The following is a 19,512-nucleotide window of genomic DNA, read 5'->3' on the forward strand; positions in this document are numbered from 1 at the left end:
TGCAAGTAAATCGGAACATGCTATCATTTTAAAAATAAAAATAGCTTGGAAATTGAAATATCACTGTGTCGATGAAACTTATGACACTTATTATGGATCGTAATAATGTCCACACAGTGTACCGAGAGGTCGAAACGAAAGGTCAAAGTTCGTGACTAGGGCGCCATGGCTTAGTTGATTAAAGCGCTTGTCTATTTCGAATCTCAGTGGTGCCTTTTTTATTTAGGTGCTTCACCGAACAATTCCTTGTTTGATAATTACATTATTGACACTCATGATTGGTACTCGTCCAGGGTTGGGAAATTATCTTTAGGCTGGTGGATGATATGCAAATAAATCGGAACATGCTATCATTTTAAAAATAAAAATAACCTGAAAATTGAAATATCACTGTGTCGATGAAACGTATGACACTTAATATGGATCGTAATAATGTCCACACAGTGTACCGAGAGGTAGAAACGAAAGGTCACAATCCGTGACCAGGGCGCCATGGCTTAGTTGGTTAAAGCGCCTGTCTAGTAAACAGGAGATCCTGAGTTCGAATCTCAGTGGTGCCTTTTTTATTTAGGTGCTTCACCGAACAATTCCTTGTTTGATAATTACATTATTGACACTCATGATTGGTACTCGTCCAGTGTCAGAAAATTCTCCCCAGGCTGGTGGATGATATGCAAGTAAATCGGAACATGCTATCATTATAAAAATAAAAATTACCTGGAAATTTGAATATCTCTGTGTCGATGAAACGTATGACACTTAATATGGATCGTAATAATGTCCACACAGTGTACCGAGAGTTAGAAACGAAAGGTCAAATTTCGTGACCAGGGTGCCATGGCTTAGTTGGTTAAAGCGCCTGTCTAGTAAACAGTAGATCCTGAGTTGGAATCTCAGTGGTGCCTTTTTTATTTAGGTGCTTCACCGAACAATTCCTTGTTTGATAATTACATTATTGACACTCATGATTGGTAGTCGTCCAGTGTTGGGAAATTCTCCTTAGGCTGGTGGATGATATGCAAGTAAATCGGAACATGCTATCATTTTAAAAATAAAAATAGCTTGGAAATTGAAATATCACTGTGTCGATGAAACTTATGACACTTATTATGGATCGTAATAATGTCCACACAGTGTACCGAGAGGTCGAAACGAAAGGTCAAAGTTCGTGACCAGGGCGCCATGGCTTAGTTGATTAAAGCGCCTGTCTATTTCGAATCTCAGTGGTGCCTTTTTTATTTAGGTGCTTCACCGAACAATTCCTTGTTTGATAATTACATTATTGACACTCATGATTGGTACTCGTCCAGTGTTAGAAAATTCTCCTCAGGCTGGTGGATGATATGCAAGTAAATCGGAACATGCTATCATTATAAAAATAAAAATTACCTGGAAATTTGAATATCACTGTGTCGATGAACCGTATGACACTTAATATGGATCGTAATAATGTCCACACAGTGTACCGCGAGGTAGAAACGAAAGGTCAAAGTTCGTGACCAGGGTGCCATGGCTTAGTTGGTTAAAGCGCCTGTCTAATAAACAGGAGATCCTGAGTTCGACTCTCAGTGGTGCCTATTTTTATTTAGGTGCTTCACCGAACAATTCCTTGTTTGATAATTATATTATTGACACTCATGATTGGTACTCGTCCAGGGTTGGGAAATTCTACTTAGGCTGGTGGATGATATGCAAGTAAATCGGAACATGCTATCATTATAAAAATAAAAATTACCTGGAAATTGGAATAACACTGTGTCGATGAAACGTATGACACTTAATATGGATCGTAATAATATCCACTCAGTGTACCGAGAGGTAGAAACGAAAGGTCAAAACTCGTGACCAGGGCGCTATGGCTTAGTTGGTTAAAGCGCCTGTCTAGTAAACAGGAGATCGTGAGTTCGAATCTCAGTGGTGCCTTTTTTATTTAGGTGCTTCACCGAACAATTCCTTGTTGGATAATTACATTATTTGTACTCGTCCAGGGTTGGGAAATTCTCTTCAGGCTGGTGGATGACATGCAAGTAAATCGGAACATGCTATCATTATAAAAATAAAAATTACCTGGAAACTGGAATAACACTGTGTCGATGAATCGTATGACACTTAATATGGATCGTAATAATGTCCACACAGTGTACCGAGAGTTAGAAACGAAAGGTCAAAGCTCGTGACCAGTGTGCCATGGCTTAGTTGGTTAAAGCGCCTGTCTAGTAAACAGGAGATCCTGAGTTCGAATCTCAGTGGTGCCTTTTTTATTTAGGTGCTTCACCGAACAATTCCTTGTTTGATAATTACATTATTGACACTCATGATTGGTACTCATGATTGGATTGGGTGTCGGTGAGTGGCAGTGCATCGTTTACGTTGGAGCTCCGTATCTTTCCTGAATTTTGCCGAATTTGAGACACGATCGGTAGGATCTGACAACGTTTCCATCTAACGAGGTATATAGTGACATGTTTTGATGATGGGTGTGGATGTGATTACCTATAGAACAAGAATAGGCAGATTTAGTGGCGGGAAACTGAGTAAAGGTGACGGTACTTTCGCCATATTGGTAGTGACCTATTGTTCTCTATTGTTATGTGGTAAAACAACATTAGCAGTTCGGACATGCCTATTCTGTCTCTTAGTAATTGGTAATGTGGAAGTGAACCCTGGTCCAAACTATGGTGACTCGGATGAGGTCGGTGGAGGTGCACGCAGAAATTTGAGAAGTAAATCGAATTTAGACGACCCAGTACGACAGGACATTAAACAACTAAAGGACACAATGGAAGGTCAATTGCGGGGCATTTCCAATGTATTAGAAAACATAAATAAGCGCTTTGAGCTGTTTGAAGGGAGAATGAATAATATAGAAGACGACATGGTTACTATGCGTGAAGATATTGATAGATTAAGGAGGAACAGTAGCCATGAAATGAGCGAAAATTTAGGGTCCGAGCTAAAACAGATGCACGATATGATGAAGGAAATGAGAGATGACTACGATGATTTGGATAACAGAACAAGAAGATGTAATTTGATTTTCTCTGGTGTTAAGCAAGATCAGAGAAATGAAACATGGGAACAATCCGAGATAAAGGTGAGGGAAATTATAAAAGACAGGTTGGGAATAGACAGGGAGATAGGAATTGAAAGAGCGCATCGTATTGTTAATGGACCAGTGGTGGCCGGGGCAAAGCTAATTGCAACTAAATTTAATGATTATAAAGATAAAGAAGAAATAAGGAAAAACGCATACAAACTGAAAGGGTCTGATATTTTTATTCAAGAAGACTTTTCAAAACGAATTCGCATGAAAAGAAAGAAACTATTTGCATATCGCGACTCGTTGTTACAAGATGACCGGAGTAATAAAGTTACCGTACGCTATGATAAGCTAATTGTATACAAACCATCCGGTGTTCGATTGGTTTACATCTATGACGAAGCTAGCCAAGCTGTTAAACAACTACGCCAACACAATAGCTAAGAATGTGGCCAAGGCTCAAACTTACGAGGTGCACATGCAGCAATATCTTTTATGTCATGGAATGTGCATGGTCTATTATGTAAACAAGATGACACAGATTTTCATTGTTTTTGTAATAATTTTGATGTATTTAGTTTACTTGAAACATGGTGTATTGATATAGATGATGTAAATTTGTTTTCTGGTTATGTAGCATTTAATTGTCCCGCTGTGAAGTTTAAGAACCGGGGAAGAGCAAGTGGCGGTGTCGTCACTTATGTTAAAAAAAGTTATTTAAAAGGGGTTAAACGAATGCTTCCTGAAACCACGGGGGCGGTGATTTTGTTATTAGATAGTCTATTTTTTGGTTTTGAAAATGACATTTTGCTTGTTTCTGCATATGTCCCTCCAGAAGGCTCAACGTGGTATTTACAGAATGATGACGTAATGGATGGTATAATTAAACTTGAAAATGACGTGGTAAATTCTTTGTCACAATGTAATGCTGGTGATATTAGCATAATAATGGCTGGGGATTTCAATGCTAGAACCGCATCTGACCCTGATTACATGTTACATGATGATGCTCGTTATAGCATTGGAATCGATCCTAATTATATGCAGTGTGATTTTGATATTCCACGCCATTCTAGGGACCTTACCCGTAATAATTTTGGCATTTCACTTCTGTCTATGTGCAAACACCTGTCTGTATGTATGTTAAACGGCAGAAAAGAGCCTGGTGAATTCACGTGTATTGCAAATGATGGTAGAAGTGTAGTCGACTACGCCCTGGTATCCCTGGATTTGTATGGCTATGTGACATCCTTCACAATACCAGTCAGGAGTGAGTCTGACCATTTTCCACTTTGTTATAAACTTAGAATTTCTGGTGTACTTAATTCAGACGAAAATTCGATCGGAAATAATTCCATTGTGAAATTTCGTTGGAACAACGAACTATTGCAAATTTATAAAACACGTGTTCTGGAGAAAACTGCTGAAATTAATTTATTGACTAATCAACTCGGGGCTCATAATTTAAATGAAACAGTTACACAATTTACAGATATTTTAAAAGAATCGGGAGAAATTATGCAAGTACAGATCCCTAACAAAAGATTATCTTCACACAGACAAAATAAACAACCATGGTATGATGAGGAATGTCGCATGGCAAAATTATATAAACTTTCCCGTTTACGTCGATATCGTGATACTGGTCGTGAGATTGATTTAAATAACTACAGAAGTGCCCGTAATTCATTTCGCTCACTGGTGAGAAAAAAGAAACATACATATAACGAAAAATTGCAGGATACAATTAGAGAAAACATAACAAGTGAAAAATGTATCTGGGAAACTATTAGAAAGAATAAGAGTAAAAATCAAACATCTATAATCCCATTACAAGATTGGGCCATGTACTTCGAAAAACTGTATAACCAGGATTCATGTAACAATAACATAGATCGAGAGCATCTTACTGAAGTTAAAAACTTTCTGTATAGTTTTGATCCGCATTCTACAGAATTTGGGGAAACTGACACATCATTGAATGTGCCAATAACGAATGAAGAAATTATTCAGTCAATACATAAACTTAGAAATGGCAAATCTGCAGGTCCTGACCTTTTAATCGCTGAATTTTTTAAATTTTCATGTGATGTGTCGATAACATTTTTGAATGCCCTTTTTAACTTAATTTTTAATACCGGTATCTTTCCGGAAGGTTGGTCAAAAGGTATTATTATTCCTATCCACAAGAAAAACAGTCGAAATGATCCCGGTAACTATAGAGCTATATCACTCATGAGTATATTTGGAAAAATCTTCACCAGTATCATTGAAGCACGACTATCAAAATGGGCAAGGGTTTTTGATATAATCCCAGAGACACAGGCTGGATTTAGGGAGGGCTATTCAACTATTGATCAAATATTTACATTATATGCCATAATTCAGAAACAGTTAGCCAGGAAAGGGGGGAAATTGTATTGCCTCTATATAGATTTCCAGAAGGCATTCGACTCTGTTAACAGGGATTTTTTATTGTTTAGACTGGCCAATAATGGTATCAACGGGAAAATGTATGTAATTTTACAAAGTATTTATAAAGACGTCAAATCATGTGTTCGTGAAGGAGGAGTCACTTCGAGATTCTTTGAATTGAAGAATGGGGTTCGACAAGGGTGCATGATCAGCCCTATTTTATTCTCATTTTACATTAATGAGCTACAAAGCATGTTGGATGACTCTGGGTATAGAGGAATACAATTGATCCCGAACGACATGTTAGAGTTGTTTTCATTATTGTATGCTGACGACATTGCTTTATTTTCAAATTCTGTTTTGGGCTTGAAAAGACTAATTAGTATATTGTATGAGTTTACAAACAAGTGGGATCTAAATATCAACTTAAATAAAACTAAAATTGTAGTATACAGAAATGGGGGATATCTCAGTAAATATGAAAAGTGGTACTTCGGGAACAAGCAACTTAGTACTGTTAGTTCATATGAATACTTGGGATTGGTAATGTCATGTAAATGCTCTTTTAATATTACCACAGAAAATTTAGCTATAAAAGGCAAAAAGAAATTGATTGCAATCAAAAGATACTTAGGAAATATGCAATGTTTTAAAGCAGACTTGTATTTTAAGATTTTTGACACATTAATTCAACCAGTACTTACATATGGGTCTGAAATTTGGGGATATGGTCAATATCAACATTTAGAAAGTGTACATACATCTTATTGTAGGCAATACCTCGGTGTAGGTAAAAATGCTCCAACTTGTACAGTATTAGGGGATTGTGGGAGGCTACCCTTATTTTGTTACCATGTTAAACGATGTGTGAAATATTGGTTAAAAATTACTAGCATGGATGAAAACAGATTACCCCAGAAAGCTTACCGGATGCTACTTTCACTGGACGAAAAAGGACAAAGGTCATGGGCCACAGAAATTAAAGAACTGCTATTTAAATATGGATTTGGTTATGTCTGGTTTAATCAAGGGGTGGGGGACTCTGATATGTTCTTGTATAAAGTTTGTGAAAGGGTCAAAGATACTGGAATTACAGATTGGTATATAGACGTTTGTTCTGTCGAAAAAACGCAGTATTATAGGCAATACAAAACAAATTTTGGGATTGAAAACTATGTGTCATTGCCACAATTAAAATTGCGCAGAGCAATAGCAAGATTAAGATGTGCGTGCCATCCCTTAGAAATAGAAAGAGGCAGACATAATAATATCCCTAGGGAGAGCCGTATTTGTCATTTGTGCCTGCAAGAAATTGATGATGAATATCATTTTTTACTAAAATGCACTGCATGGGACACAATTAGGAAAAAGTATCTTCCAAATGAGACACAACCCCCAAATTTGAATACTCTAGTACAACTATTAAGTTCCTCTCAAAGCCAAATCATTAACTCTTTGGCTCTATTTATTTATAAGTGTTTTTTAATCAAAGATCAAATGAGAATAACCTAATAAGCTTGTATGTATATATATATTAATATCCCCATCACATTATTATATAGGGCTTATATTTTGTATTGACACACTCTTCATCTATATTTTCATACATATTTTGTAATGTAAATTTATTTCTTGTCAATAATTAATTTGCATGATTGTAATGGGCCGGAGGCCATTATACAATTAATAAAAAAATTATTATTAAAATAAAAAAAAAAAAAAAGATTGGTACTCGTCCAGTGTCAGAAAATTCTCCCCAGGCTGGTGGATGATATGCAAGTAAATCGGAACATGCTATCATTATAAAAATAAAAATTACCTGGAAATTTGAATATCTCTGTGTCGATGAAACGTATGACACTTAATATGGATCGTAATAATGTCCACACAGTGTACAGAGAGTTAGAAACGAAAGGTCAAAGTTCGTGACCAGGGTGCCATGGCTTAGTTGGTTAAAGCGCCTGTCTAGTAAACAGTAGATCCTGAGTTGGAATCTCAGTGGTGCCTTTTTTATTTAGGTGCTTCACCGAACAATTCCTTGTTTGATAATTACATTATTGACACTCATGATTGGTAGTCGTCCAGTGTTGGGAAATTCTCCTTAGGCTGGTGGATGATATGCAAGTAAATCGGAACATGCTATCATTTTAAAAATAAAAATAGCTTGGAAATTGAAATATCACTGTGTCGATGAAACTTATGACACTTATTATGGATCGTAATAATGTCCACACAGTGTACCGAGAGGTCGAAACGAAAGGTCAAAGTTCGTGACCAGGGCGCCATGGCTTAGTTGATTAAAGCGCCTGTCTATTTCGAATCTCAGTGGTGCCTTTTTTATTTAGGTGCTTCACCGAACAATTCCTTGTTTGATAATTACATTATTGACACTCATGATTGGTACTCGTCCAGTGTTAGAAAATTCTCCTCAGGCTGGTGGATGATATGCAAGTAAATCGGAACATGCTATCATTATAAAAATAAAAATTACCTGGAAATTTGAATATCACTGTGTCGATGAACCGTATGACACTTAATATGGATCGTAATAATGTCCACACAGTGTACCGCGAGGTAGAAACGAAAGGTCAAAGTTCGTGACCAGGGTGCCATGGCTTAGTTGGTTAAAGCGCCTGTCTAATAAACAGGAGATCCTGAGTTCGACTCTCAGTGGTGCCTATTTTTATTTAGGTGCTTCACCGAACAATTCCTTGTTTGATAATTATATTATTGACACTCATGATTGGTACTCGTCCAGGGTTGGGAAATTCTACTTAGGCTGGTGGATGATATGCAAGTAAATCGGAACATGCTATCATTATAAAAATAAAAATTACCTGGAAATTGGAATAACACTGTGTCGATGAAACGTATGACACTTAATATGGATCGTAATAATATCCACTCAGTGTACCGAGAGGTAGAAACGAAAGGTCAAAACTCGTGACCAGGGCGCTATGGCTTAGTTGGTTAAAGCGCCTGTCTAGTAAACAGGAGATCGTGAGTTCGAATCTCAGTGGTGCCTTTTTTATTTAGGTGCTTCACCGAACAATTCCTTGTTGGATAATTACATTATTTGTACTCGTCCAGGGTTGGGAAATTCTCTTCAGGCTGGTGGATGACATGCAAGTAAATCGGAACATGCTATCATTATAAAAATAAAAATTACCTGGAAACTGGAATAACACTGTGTCGATGAAACGTATGACACTTAATATGGATCGTAATAATGTCCACACAGTGTACCGAGAGTTAGAAACGAAAGGTCAAAGCTCGTGACCAGTGTGCCATGGCTTAGTTGGTTAAAGCGCCTGTCTAGTAAACAGGAGATCCTGAGTTCGAATCTCAGTGGTGCCTTTTTTATTTAGGTGCTTCACCGAACAATTCCTTGTTTGATAATTACATTATTGACACTCATGATTGGTAGTCGTCCAGTGTTGGGAAATTCTCCTTAGGCTGGTGGATGATATGCAAGTAAATCGGAACATGCTATCATTTTAAAAATAAAAATAGCTTGGAAATTGAAATATCACTGTGTCGATGAAACTTATGACACTTATTATGGATCGTAATAATGTCCACACAGTGTACCGAGAGGTCGAAACGAAAGGTCAAAGTTCGTGACCAGGGCGCCATGGCTTAGTTGATTAAAGCGCCTGTCTATTTCGAATCTCAGTGGTGCCTTTTTATTTAGGTGCTTCACGGAACAATTCCTTGTTTGATAATTACATTATTGACACTCATGGTTGGTACTCGTCCAGTGTTAGAAAATTCTCCTCAGGCTGGTGGATGATATGCAAGTAAATCGGAACATGCTATCATTATAAAAATAAAAATTACCTGGAAATTTGAATATCACTGTGTCGATGAACCGTATGACACTTAATATGGATCGTAATAATGTCCACACAGTGTACCGCGAGGTAGAAACGAAAGGTCAAAGTTCGTGACCAGGGTGCCATGGCTTAGTTGGTTAAAGCGCCTGTCTAATAAACAGAGATCCTGAGTTCGATTCTCAGTGGTGCCTATTTTTATTTAGGTGCTTCACCGAACAATTCCTTGTTTGATAATTATATTATTGACACTCATTATTGGTACTCGTCCAGGGTTGGGAAATTCTCCTTAGGCTGGTGGATGATATGCAAGTAAATCGGAACATGCTATCATTATAAAAATAAAAATTACCTGGAAATTGGAATAACACTGTGTCGATGAAAAGTATTACACTTTATATGGATCGTAATAATATCCACACAGTGTACCGAGAGGTAGAAACGAAAGGTCAAAATTCGTGACCAGGGCGCCATGGCTTAGTTGGTTAAAGCGCCTGTCTAGTAAACAGGAGATCGTGAGTTCGAATCTCAGTGGTGCCTTTTTTATTTAGGTGCTTCACCGAACAATTCCTTGTTGGATAATTACATTTTTTGTACTCGTCCAGGGTTGGGAAATTCTCTTCAGGCTGGTGGATGACATGCAATGTAAATCGGAACATGCTATCATTATAAAAATAAAAATTACCTGGAAATTGGAATAACACTGTGTCGATGAAACGTATGACACTTAATATGGATCGTAATAATATCCACACAGTGTACCGATAGGTAGAAACGAAAGGTCAAAAATCGTGACCAGGGCGCCAATAGCTTAGTTGGTTAAAGCGCCTGTCTAGTAAACAGGAGATCCTGAGTTCGAATTTCAGTGGTGCCTTTTTTATTTAGGTGCTTCACTGAACAATGCCTTGTTTGATAATTACATTACTGACACTCATGATTGGTACTCGTCCAGGGTTGGGAAATTCTCCTTAGGCTGGTGGATGATATGCAAGTAAATCGGAACATGCTATCATTTTAAAAATAAAAATAGCTTGGAAATTGAAATATCACTGTGTCGATGAAACTTATGACACTTAATATGGATCGTAATAATATCCACACAGTGTACCGATAGGTAGAAACGAAAGGTCAAAAATCGTGACCAGGGCGCCAATAGCTTAGTTGGTTAAAGCGCCTGTATAGTAAACAGGAGATCCTGAGTTCGAATCTCAGTGGTGCCTTTTTTATTTAGGTGCTTCACCGAACAATTCCTTGTTTGATAATTACATTATTGACACTCATGATTGGTACTCGTCCAGTGTCGGACAATTCTCCTCAGGCTGGTGGATGATAAGCAAGAAAATCGGAACATGCTATCATTATAAAAATAAAAATTACCTGGAAATTGGAATATCACTGTGTCGATGAAACGTATGACACTTAATATGGATCGTAATAATGTCCACACAGTGTACCGAGAGGTAGAAACGAAAGGTCAAAATTCGTGACCAGGGCGCTATGGCTTAGTTGGTTAAAGCGCCTGTCTAGTAAACAGGAGATCCTGAGTTCGAATCTCAGTGGTGCCTTTTTTATTTAGGTGCTTCACCGAACAATTCTTTGTTTGATAATTACATTATTGACACTCATGATTGGTACTCGTCCAGTGTTAAAAAATTCTCCTCAGGCTGGTGGATTATATGCAAGTAAATCGGAACATGCTATCATTATAAAAATAAAAATTACCTGCAAATTTGAATATCACTGTGTCGATGAAATGTATGACACTTAATATGGATCGTAATAATGTCCACACAGTGTACCGCGAGGTAGAAACGAAAGGTCAAAGTTCGGGAACAGGGTGCCATGGCTTAGTTGGTTAAAGCGCCTGTCTAGTAAACAGGAGATCCTGAGTTCGACTCTCAGTGGTGCCTATTTTTATTTAGGTGCTTCACCGAACAATTCCTTGTTTGATAATTACATTATTGACACTCATGATTGGTACTCGTCCAGGGTTGGGAAATTCTCCTTAGGCTGGTGGATGATATGCAAGTAAATCGGAACATGCTATCATTTTAAAAATAAAAATAGCCTGGAAATTGAAATATCACTGTGTCGATGAAACTTATGACACTTATTATGGATCGTAATAATGTCCATGCAGTGCACCGAGAGGTCGAAACGAAAGGTCAAATTTCGTGACCAGGGTGCCATGGCTTAGTTGGTTAAAGCGCCTGTCTAGTAAACAGGAGATCCTCAGTTTGAATCTCAGTGGTGCCTTTTTTATTTAGGTGCTTCACCGAACAATTCCTTGTTTGATAATTACATTATTGACACTCATGATTGGTACTCGTCCAGTGTTAAAAAAATCTCCTCAGGCTGGTGGATTATATGCAAGTAAATCGGAACATGCTATCATTATAAAAATAAAAATTACCTGCAAATTTGAATATCACTGTGTCGATGAAATGTATGACACTTAATATGGATCGTAATAATGTCCACACAGTGTACCGCGAGGTAGAAACGAAAGGTCGAAGTTCGGGAACAGGGTGCCATGGCTTAGTTGGTTAAAGCGCCTGTCTAGTAAACAGGAGATCCTGAGTTCGACTCTCAGTGGTGCCTATTTTTATTTAGGTGCTTCACCGAACAATTCCTTGTTTGATAATTACATTATTGACACTCATGATTGGTACTCGTCCAGGGTTGGGAAATTCTCCTTAGGCTGGTGGATGATATGCAAGTAAATCGGAACATGCTATCATTTTAAAAATAAAAATAGCCTGGAAATTGAAATATCACTGTGTCGATGAAACTTATGACACTTATTATGGATCGTAATAATGTCCATGCAGTGCACCGAGAGGTCGAAACGAAAGGTCAAATTTCGTGACCAGGGCGCTATGGCTTAGTTGGTTAAAGCGCCTGTCTAGTAAACAGGAGATCCTGAGTTCGAATCTCAGTGGTGCCTTTTTTATTTAGGTGCTTCACCGAACAATTCTTTGTTTGATAATTACATTATTGACACTCATGATTGGTACTCGTCCAGTGTTAAAAAATTCTCCTCAGGCTGGTGGATTATATGCAAGTAAATCGGAACATGCTATCATTATAAAAATAAAAATTACCTGCAAATTTGAATATCACTGTGTCGATGAAATGTATGACACTTAATATGGATCGTAATAATGTCCACACAGTGTACCGCGAGGTAGAAACGAAAGGTCAAAGTTCGGGAACAGGGTGCCATGGCTTAGTTGGTTAAAGCGCCTGTCTAGTAAACAGGAGATCCTGAGTTCGACTCTCAGTGGTGCCTATTTTTATTTAGGTGCTTCACCGAACAATTCCTTGTTTGATAATTACATTATTGACACTCATGATTGGTACTCGTCCAGGGTTGGGAAATTCTCCTTAGGCTGGTGGATGATATGCAAGTAAATCGGAACATGCTATCATTTTAAAAATAAAAATAGCCTGGAAATTGAAATATCACTGTGTCGATGAAACTTATGACACTTATTATGGATCGTAATAATGTCCATGCAGTGCACCGAGAGGTCGAAACGAAAGGTCAAATTTCGTGACCAGGGTGCCATGGCTTAGTTGGTTAAAGCGCCTGTCTAGTAAACAGGAGATCCTCAGTTTGAATCTCAGTGGTGCCTTTTTTATTTAGGTGCTTCACCGAACAATTCCTTGTTTGATAATTACATTATTGACACTCATGATTGGTACTCGTCCAGTGTTAAAAAAATCTCCTCAGGCTGGTGGATTATATGCAAGTAAATCGGAACATGCTATCATTATAAAAATAAAAATTACCTGCAAATTTGAATATCACTGTGTCGATGAAATGTATGACACTTAATATGGATCGTAATAATGTCCACACAGTGTACCGCGAGGTAGAAACGAAAGGTCGAAGTTCGGGAACAGGGTGCCATGGCTTAGTTGGTTAAAGCGCCTGTCTAGTAAACAGGAGATCCTGAGTTCGACTCTCAGTGGTGCCTATTTTTATTTAGGTGCTTCACCGAACAATTCCTTGTTTGATAATTACATTATTGACACTCATGATTGGTACTCGTCCAGGGTTGGGAAATTCTCCTTAGGCTGGTGGATGATATGCAAGTAAATCGGAACATGCTATCATTTTAAAAATAAAAATAGCCTGGAAATTGAAATATCACTGTGTCGATGAAACTTATGACACTTATTATGGATCGTAATAATGTCCATGCAGTGCACCGAGAGGTCGAAACGAAAGGTCAAATTTCGTGACCAGGGTGCCATGGCTTAGTTGGTTAAAGCGCCTGTCTAGTAAACAGGAGATCCTCAGTTTGAATCTCAGTGGTGCCTTTTTTATTTAGGTGCTTTTCCGAACAATTCCTTGTTTGATAATTACATTATTGACACTCATGATTGGTACTCGTCCAGTTTCAGAAAATTTTCCTCAGGCTGGTGGATGATATGCAAGTAAATCGGAACATGCTATCATTATAAAAATAAAAATTACCTGGAAATTGGAATATCACTGTATCGATGAAACGTATGACACTTAATATGGATCGTAATAATATCCACTCAGTGTACCGAGAGGTAGAAACGAAAGGTCAAAATTCGTGACCAGGGCGCCATGGCTTAGTTGGTTAAAGCGCCAGTCTAGTAAACAGGAGATCGTGAGTTCGAATCTCAGTGGTGCCTTTTTTATTTAGGTGCTTCACCGAACAATTCCTTGTTGGATAATTACATTATTTGTACTCGTCCAGGGTTGGGAAATTCTCTTCAGGCTGGTGGATGACATGCAATGTAAATCGGAACATGCTATCATTATAAAAATAAAAATTACCTGGAAATTGGAATAACACTGTGTCGATGAAACGTATGACACTTAATATGGATCGTAATAATATCCACACAGTGTACCGATAGGTAGAAACGAAAGGTCAAAAATCGTGACCAGGGCGCCATGGCTTAGTTGGTTAAAGCGCCTGTCTAGTAAACAGGAGAACCTGAGTTCGAATTTCAGTGGTGCCTTTTTTATTTAGGTGCTTCACTGAACAATGCCTTGTTTGATAATTACATTACTGACACTCATGATTGGTACTCGTCCAGGGTTGGGAAATTCTCCTTAGGCTGGTGGATGATATGCAAGTAAATCGGAACATGCTATCATTTTAAAAATAAAAATAGCTTGGAAATTGAAATATCACTGTGTCGATGAAACTTATGACACTTATTATGGATCGTAATAATGTCCACACAGTGTACCGAGAGGTCGAAACGAAAGGTCAAAATTCGTGACCAGGGCGCCATGGCTTAGTTGGTTAAAGCGCCTGTCTAGTAAACAGGAGATCCTGAGTTCGAATCTCAGTGGTGCCTTTTTTATTTAGGTGCTTCACCGAACAATTCCTTGTTTGATAATTACATTATTGACACTCATGATTGGTACTCGTCCAGTGTCAGAAAATTCTCCTCAGGCTGGTGGATGATAAGCAAGTAAATCGGAACATGCTATCATTATAAAAATAAAAATTACCTGGAAATTGGAATATCACTGTGTCGATGAAACGTATGACACTTAATATGGATCGTAATAATGTCCACACAGTGTACCGCGAGGTAGAAACGAAAGGTCAAAGTTCGGGAACAGGGTGCCATGGCTTAGTTGGTTAAAGCGCCTGTCTAGTAAACAGGAGATCCTGAGTTCGACTCTCAGTGGTGCCTATTTTTATTTAGGTGCTTCACCGAACAATTCCTTGTTTGATAATTACATTATTGACACTCATGATTGGTACTCGTCCAGGGTTGGGAAATTCTCCTTAGGCTGGTGGATGATATGCAAGTAAATCGGAACATGCTATCATTTTAAAAATAAAAATAGCCTGGAAATTGAAATATCACTGTGTCGATGAAACTTATGACACTTATTATGGATCGTAATAATGTCCATGCAGTGCACCGAGAGGTCGAAACGAAAGGTCAAATTTCGTGACCAGGGTGCCATGGCTTAGTTGGTTAAAGCGCCTGTCTAGTAAACAGGAGATCCTCAGTTTGAATCTCAGTGGTGCCTTTTTTATTTAGGTGCTTCACCGAACAATTCCTTGTTTGATAATTACATTATTGACACTCATGATTGGTACTCGTCCAGTTTCAGAAAATTTTCCTCAGGCTGGTGGATGATATGCAAGTAAATCGGAACATGCTATCATTATAAAAATAAAAAATACCTGGAAATTGAAATATCACTGTGTCGATGAAACTTATGACACTTAATATGGATCGTAATAATATCCACACAGTGTACCGAGTGGTAGAAACGAAAGGTCAAAGTTCGTGACCAGGGCACCATGGCTTAGTTGGTTAAAGCGCCTGTCTAGTAAACAGGAGATCCTGAGTTCGACTCTCAGTGGTGCCTTTTTTATTTAGGCGCTTCACCGAACAATTCCTTGTTTGATAATTACATTATTTGTACTCGTCCAGGGTTGGGAAATTCTCTTCAGGCTGGTGGATGACATGCAAGTAAATCGGAACATGCTATCATTATAAAAATAAAAATTACCTGGAAATTGGAATATCACTGTGTCGATGAAACGTATGACACTTAATATGGATCGTAATAATATCCACACAGTGTACCGAGAGGTAGAAACGAAAGGTCAAAATTCGTGACCAGGGCGCCATGGCTTAGTTGGTTAAAGCGCCTGTCTAGTAAACAGGAGATCCTGAGTTCGAATTTCAGTGGTGCCCTTTTTATTTAGGTGCTTCACTGACCAATTCCTTGTTTGATAATTACATTATTGACACTCATGATTGGTAGTCGTCCAGTGTTGGGAAATTCTCCTTAGGCTGGTGGATGATATGCAAGTAAATCGGAACATGCTATCATTTTAAAAATAAAAATAGCTTGGAAATTGAAATATCACTGTGTCGATGAAACTTATGACACTTATTATGGATCGTAATAATGTCCACACAGTGTACCGAGAGGTCGAAACGAAAGGTCAAAGTTCGTGACCAGGGCGCCATGGCTTAGTTGATTAAAGCGCCTGTCTATTTCCTATCTCAGTGGTGCCTTTTTTTTATTTAGGTGCTTCACCGAACAATTCCTTGTTTGATAATTACATTATTGACACTCATGATTGGTACTCGTCCAGGGTTGGGAAATTCTCTTCAGGCTGGTGGATGATAAGCAAGTAAATCGGAACATGCTATCATTATAAAAATAAAAATTACCTGGAAATTGGAATATCACTGTGTCGATGAAACGTATGACACTTAATATGGATCGTAATAATGTCCACACAGTGTACCGAGAGGTAGAAACGAAAGGTCAAAATTCGTGACCAGGGCGCTATGGCTTAGTTGGTTAAATTCCTTGTTTGATAATTACATTATTGACACTCATGATTGGTACTCGTCCAGGGTTAGGAAATTCTCTTCAGGCTGGTGGATGACATGCAAGTAAATCGGAACATGCTATCATTTTAAAAATAAAAATAGCTTGGAAATTAGAATATCACTGTGTCGATGAAACTTATGACACTTATTATGGATCGTAATCATGTCCATACAGTGCACCGAGAGTTAGAAACGAAAGGTCAAAGTTCGTGGCCAGGGTGCCATGGCTTAGTTGGTTAAAGCGCCTGTCTAGTAAACAGGAGATCCTGAGTTCGAATCTCAGTGGTGCCTTTTTTATTTAGGTGCTTCACCGAACAATTCCTTGTTTGATAATTACATTATTTGTACTCGTCCAGGGTTGGGAAATTCTCTTCACACTGGTGGATGATATGCAAGTAAATCGGAACATGCTATCATTATAAAAATAAAAATTACCTGGAAATTGGAATATCACTGTGTCGATGAAACGTATGACACTTAATATGGATCGTAATAATATCCACACAGTGTACCGAGAGGTAGAAACGAAAGGTCAAATTTCGCGACTAGGGCGCCATGGCTTAGTTGGTTAAAGCGCCTGTCTAGTAAACAGGAGATCCTGAGTTCGAATCTCAGTGGTGCCTTTTTTATTTAGGTGCTTCACCGAACAATTCCTTGTTTGATAATTACATTATTGACACTCATGATTGGTACTCGTCCAGTGTTGGGAAATTCTCCTTAGGCTGGTGGATGATATGCAAGTAAATCGGAACATGCTATCATTATAAAAATAAAAATTACCTGGAAATTAGAATATCTCTGTGTCGATGAAACGTATGACACTTAATATGGATCGTAATAATGTCCACACAGTGTACCGAGAGTTAGAAACGAAAGGTCAAAGTTCGTGACCAGGGTGCCATGGCTTAGTTGGTTAAAGCGCCTGTCTAGTAAACAGGAGATCCTGAGTTCGAATCTCAGTGGTGCCTTTTTTATTTAGGTGCTTCACCGAACAATTCCTTGTTTGATAATTACATTATTGACACTCATGATTGGTAGTCGTCCAGTGTTGGGAAATTCTCCTTAGGCTGGTGGATGATATGCAAGTAAATCTGAAGATGCTATCATTTTAAAAATAAAAATAGCTTGGAAATTGAAATATCACTGTGTCGATGAAACTTATGACACTTATTATGGATCGTAATAATGTCCACACAGTGTACCGAGAGGTCGAAACGAAAGGTCAAAGTTCGTGACCAGGGCGCCATGGCTTAGTTGATTAAAGCGCCTGTCTATTTCGAATCTCAGTGGTGCCTTTTTTATTTAGGTGCTTCACCGAACAATTCCTTGTTTGATAATTACATTATTGACACTCATGATTGGTACCCGTCCAGGGTTGGGAAATTCTCTTTAGGCTGCTGGATGATATGCAAGTAAATCGGAACATGCTATCATTACAAAAATAAAAATTACCTGGAAATTGGAATATCACTGTGTCGATGAAACGTATGACACTTAATATGGATCGTAATAATATCCACACAGTGTACCGAGAGGTAGAAACGAAAGGTCAAAATTCGTGACCAGGGCGCCATGGCTTAGTTGGTTAAAGCGCCTGTCTAGTAAACAGGAGATCCTGAGTTCGACTCTCAGTGGTGCCTTTTTTATTTAGGTGCTTCACTGAACAATTCCTTGTTTGATAATTACATTATTGACACTCATGATTGGTACTCGTCCAGGGTTGGGAAATTCTCCTTAGGCTGGTGGATGATATGCAAGTAAATCTGAAAATGCTATCATTTTAAAAATAAAAATAGCTTGGAAATTGAAATATCACTGTGTCGATGAAACTTATGACACTTATTATGGATCGTAATCATGTCCATACAGTGCACCGAGAGTTAGAAACGAAAGGTCAAAGTTCGTGGCCAGGGTGCCATGGCTTAGTTGGTTAAAGCGCCTGTCTAGTAAACAGGAGATCCTGAGTTCGAATCTCAGTGGTGCCTTTTTTATTTAGGTGCTTCACCGAACAATTCCTTGTTTGATAATTACATTATTTGTACTCGTCCAGGGTTGGGAAATTCTCTTCACACTGGTGGATGATATGCAAGTAAATCGGAACATGCTATCATTATAAAAATAAAAATTACCTGGAAATTGGAATATCACTGTGTCGATGAAACGTATGACACTTAATATGGATCGTAATAATATCCACACAGTGTACCGAGAGGTAGAAACGAAAGGTCAAAATTCGCGACTAGGGCGCCATGGCTTAGTTGGTTAAAGCGCCTGTCTAGTAAACAGGAGATCCTGAGTTCGAATCTCAGTGGTGCCTATTTTATTTAGGTGCTTCACCGAACAATTCCTTGTTTGATAATTACATTATTGACACTCATGATTGGTACTCGTCCAGTGTTGGGAAATTCTCCTTAGGCTGGTGGATGATATGCAAGTAAATCGGAACATGCTATCATTATAAAAATAAAAATTACCTGGAAATTAGAATATCTCTGTGTCGATGAAACGTATGACACTTAATATGGATCGTAATAATGTCCACACAGTGTACCGAGAGTTAGAAACGAAAGGACAAAGTTCGTGACCAGGGTGCCATGGCTTAGTTGGTTAAAGCGCCTGTCTAGTAAACAGGAGATCCTGAGTTCGAATCTCAGTGGTGCCTTTTTTATTTAGGTGCTTCACCGAACAATTCCTTGTTTGATAATTACATTATTGACACTCATGATTGGTAGTCGTCCAGTGTTGGGAAATTCTCCTTAGGCTGGTGGATGATATGCAAGTAAATCGGAACATGCTATCATTTTAAAAATAAAAATAGCTTGGAAATTGAAATATCACTGTGTCGATGAAACT

The 19,512-nt window shown here is 38.2% G+C and overlaps 24 non-coding genes across 24 annotated transcripts; all 24 read left to right on the forward strand.

Moving 5' to 3' along the window:
* The first annotated feature begins 486 nt into the window (after positions 1-486).
* On the forward strand, positions 487-560 carry TRNAT-AGU (transfer RNA threonine (anticodon AGU)). Its single transcript has one exon. It is a non-coding gene; the product is annotated as a tRNA-Thr (tRNA).
* A 1,289-nt stretch (positions 561-1,849) lies between these two features.
* On the forward strand, positions 1,850-1,923 carry TRNAT-AGU (transfer RNA threonine (anticodon AGU)). The gene has a single exon. It is a non-coding gene; the product is annotated as a tRNA-Thr (tRNA).
* Positions 1,924-2,181: 258 nt separating this feature from the next.
* On the forward strand, positions 2,182-2,255 carry TRNAT-AGU (transfer RNA threonine (anticodon AGU)). The gene has a single exon. It is a non-coding gene; the product is annotated as a tRNA-Thr (tRNA).
* A 6,151-nt stretch (positions 2,256-8,406) lies between these two features.
* TRNAT-AGU (transfer RNA threonine (anticodon AGU)) lies at positions 8,407-8,480 on the forward strand. The gene has a single exon. It is a non-coding gene; the product is annotated as a tRNA-Thr (tRNA).
* A 258-nt stretch (positions 8,481-8,738) lies between these two features.
* Positions 8,739-8,812, forward strand: TRNAT-AGU (transfer RNA threonine (anticodon AGU)). The gene has a single exon. It is a non-coding gene; the product is annotated as a tRNA-Thr (tRNA).
* A 942-nt stretch (positions 8,813-9,754) lies between these two features.
* On the forward strand, positions 9,755-9,828 carry TRNAT-AGU (transfer RNA threonine (anticodon AGU)). Its single transcript has one exon. It is a non-coding gene; the product is annotated as a tRNA-Thr (tRNA).
* A 951-nt stretch (positions 9,829-10,779) lies between these two features.
* On the forward strand, positions 10,780-10,853 carry TRNAT-AGU (transfer RNA threonine (anticodon AGU)). Its single transcript has one exon. It is a non-coding gene; the product is annotated as a tRNA-Thr (tRNA).
* A 271-nt stretch (positions 10,854-11,124) lies between these two features.
* Positions 11,125-11,198, forward strand: TRNAT-AGU (transfer RNA threonine (anticodon AGU)). The gene has a single exon. It is a non-coding gene; the product is annotated as a tRNA-Thr (tRNA).
* Positions 11,199-11,815: 617 nt separating this feature from the next.
* TRNAT-AGU (transfer RNA threonine (anticodon AGU)) lies at positions 11,816-11,889 on the forward strand. Its single transcript has one exon. It is a non-coding gene; the product is annotated as a tRNA-Thr (tRNA).
* Positions 11,890-12,161: 272 nt separating this feature from the next.
* On the forward strand, positions 12,162-12,235 carry TRNAT-AGU (transfer RNA threonine (anticodon AGU)). The gene has a single exon. It is a non-coding gene; the product is annotated as a tRNA-Thr (tRNA).
* Positions 12,236-12,506: 271 nt separating this feature from the next.
* TRNAT-AGU (transfer RNA threonine (anticodon AGU)) lies at positions 12,507-12,580 on the forward strand. The gene has a single exon. It is a non-coding gene; the product is annotated as a tRNA-Thr (tRNA).
* A 617-nt stretch (positions 12,581-13,197) lies between these two features.
* On the forward strand, positions 13,198-13,271 carry TRNAT-AGU (transfer RNA threonine (anticodon AGU)). The gene has a single exon. It is a non-coding gene; the product is annotated as a tRNA-Thr (tRNA).
* Positions 13,272-14,221: 950 nt separating this feature from the next.
* TRNAT-AGU (transfer RNA threonine (anticodon AGU)) lies at positions 14,222-14,295 on the forward strand. The gene has a single exon. It is a non-coding gene; the product is annotated as a tRNA-Thr (tRNA).
* A 271-nt stretch (positions 14,296-14,566) lies between these two features.
* Positions 14,567-14,640, forward strand: TRNAT-AGU (transfer RNA threonine (anticodon AGU)). Its single transcript has one exon. It is a non-coding gene; the product is annotated as a tRNA-Thr (tRNA).
* Positions 14,641-14,911: 271 nt separating this feature from the next.
* TRNAT-AGU (transfer RNA threonine (anticodon AGU)) lies at positions 14,912-14,985 on the forward strand. The gene has a single exon. It is a non-coding gene; the product is annotated as a tRNA-Thr (tRNA).
* Positions 14,986-15,602: 617 nt separating this feature from the next.
* Positions 15,603-15,676, forward strand: TRNAT-AGU (transfer RNA threonine (anticodon AGU)). The gene has a single exon. It is a non-coding gene; the product is annotated as a tRNA-Thr (tRNA).
* Positions 15,677-15,934: 258 nt separating this feature from the next.
* TRNAT-AGU (transfer RNA threonine (anticodon AGU)) lies at positions 15,935-16,008 on the forward strand. The gene has a single exon. It is a non-coding gene; the product is annotated as a tRNA-Thr (tRNA).
* An 868-nt stretch (positions 16,009-16,876) lies between these two features.
* On the forward strand, positions 16,877-16,950 carry TRNAT-AGU (transfer RNA threonine (anticodon AGU)). Its single transcript has one exon. It is a non-coding gene; the product is annotated as a tRNA-Thr (tRNA).
* Positions 16,951-17,208: 258 nt separating this feature from the next.
* TRNAT-AGU (transfer RNA threonine (anticodon AGU)) lies at positions 17,209-17,282 on the forward strand. Its single transcript has one exon. It is a non-coding gene; the product is annotated as a tRNA-Thr (tRNA).
* A 271-nt stretch (positions 17,283-17,553) lies between these two features.
* Positions 17,554-17,627, forward strand: TRNAT-AGU (transfer RNA threonine (anticodon AGU)). Its single transcript has one exon. It is a non-coding gene; the product is annotated as a tRNA-Thr (tRNA).
* Positions 17,628-18,225: 598 nt separating this feature from the next.
* TRNAT-AGU (transfer RNA threonine (anticodon AGU)) lies at positions 18,226-18,299 on the forward strand. Its single transcript has one exon. It is a non-coding gene; the product is annotated as a tRNA-Thr (tRNA).
* A 271-nt stretch (positions 18,300-18,570) lies between these two features.
* TRNAT-AGU (transfer RNA threonine (anticodon AGU)) lies at positions 18,571-18,644 on the forward strand. The gene has a single exon. It is a non-coding gene; the product is annotated as a tRNA-Thr (tRNA).
* A 258-nt stretch (positions 18,645-18,902) lies between these two features.
* TRNAT-AGU (transfer RNA threonine (anticodon AGU)) lies at positions 18,903-18,976 on the forward strand. The gene has a single exon. It is a non-coding gene; the product is annotated as a tRNA-Thr (tRNA).
* A 271-nt stretch (positions 18,977-19,247) lies between these two features.
* Positions 19,248-19,321, forward strand: TRNAT-AGU (transfer RNA threonine (anticodon AGU)). The gene has a single exon. It is a non-coding gene; the product is annotated as a tRNA-Thr (tRNA).
* Positions 19,322-19,512: the final 191 nt, after the last annotated feature.

Source organism: Saccoglossus kowalevskii, chromosome 5 (assembly GCF_978046115.1).
Source record: "Saccoglossus kowalevskii chromosome 5, keSacKowa6.1, whole genome shotgun sequence".
NCBI classification, from domain to species: Eukaryota; Metazoa; Hemichordata; class Enteropneusta; family Harrimaniidae; genus Saccoglossus; species Saccoglossus kowalevskii.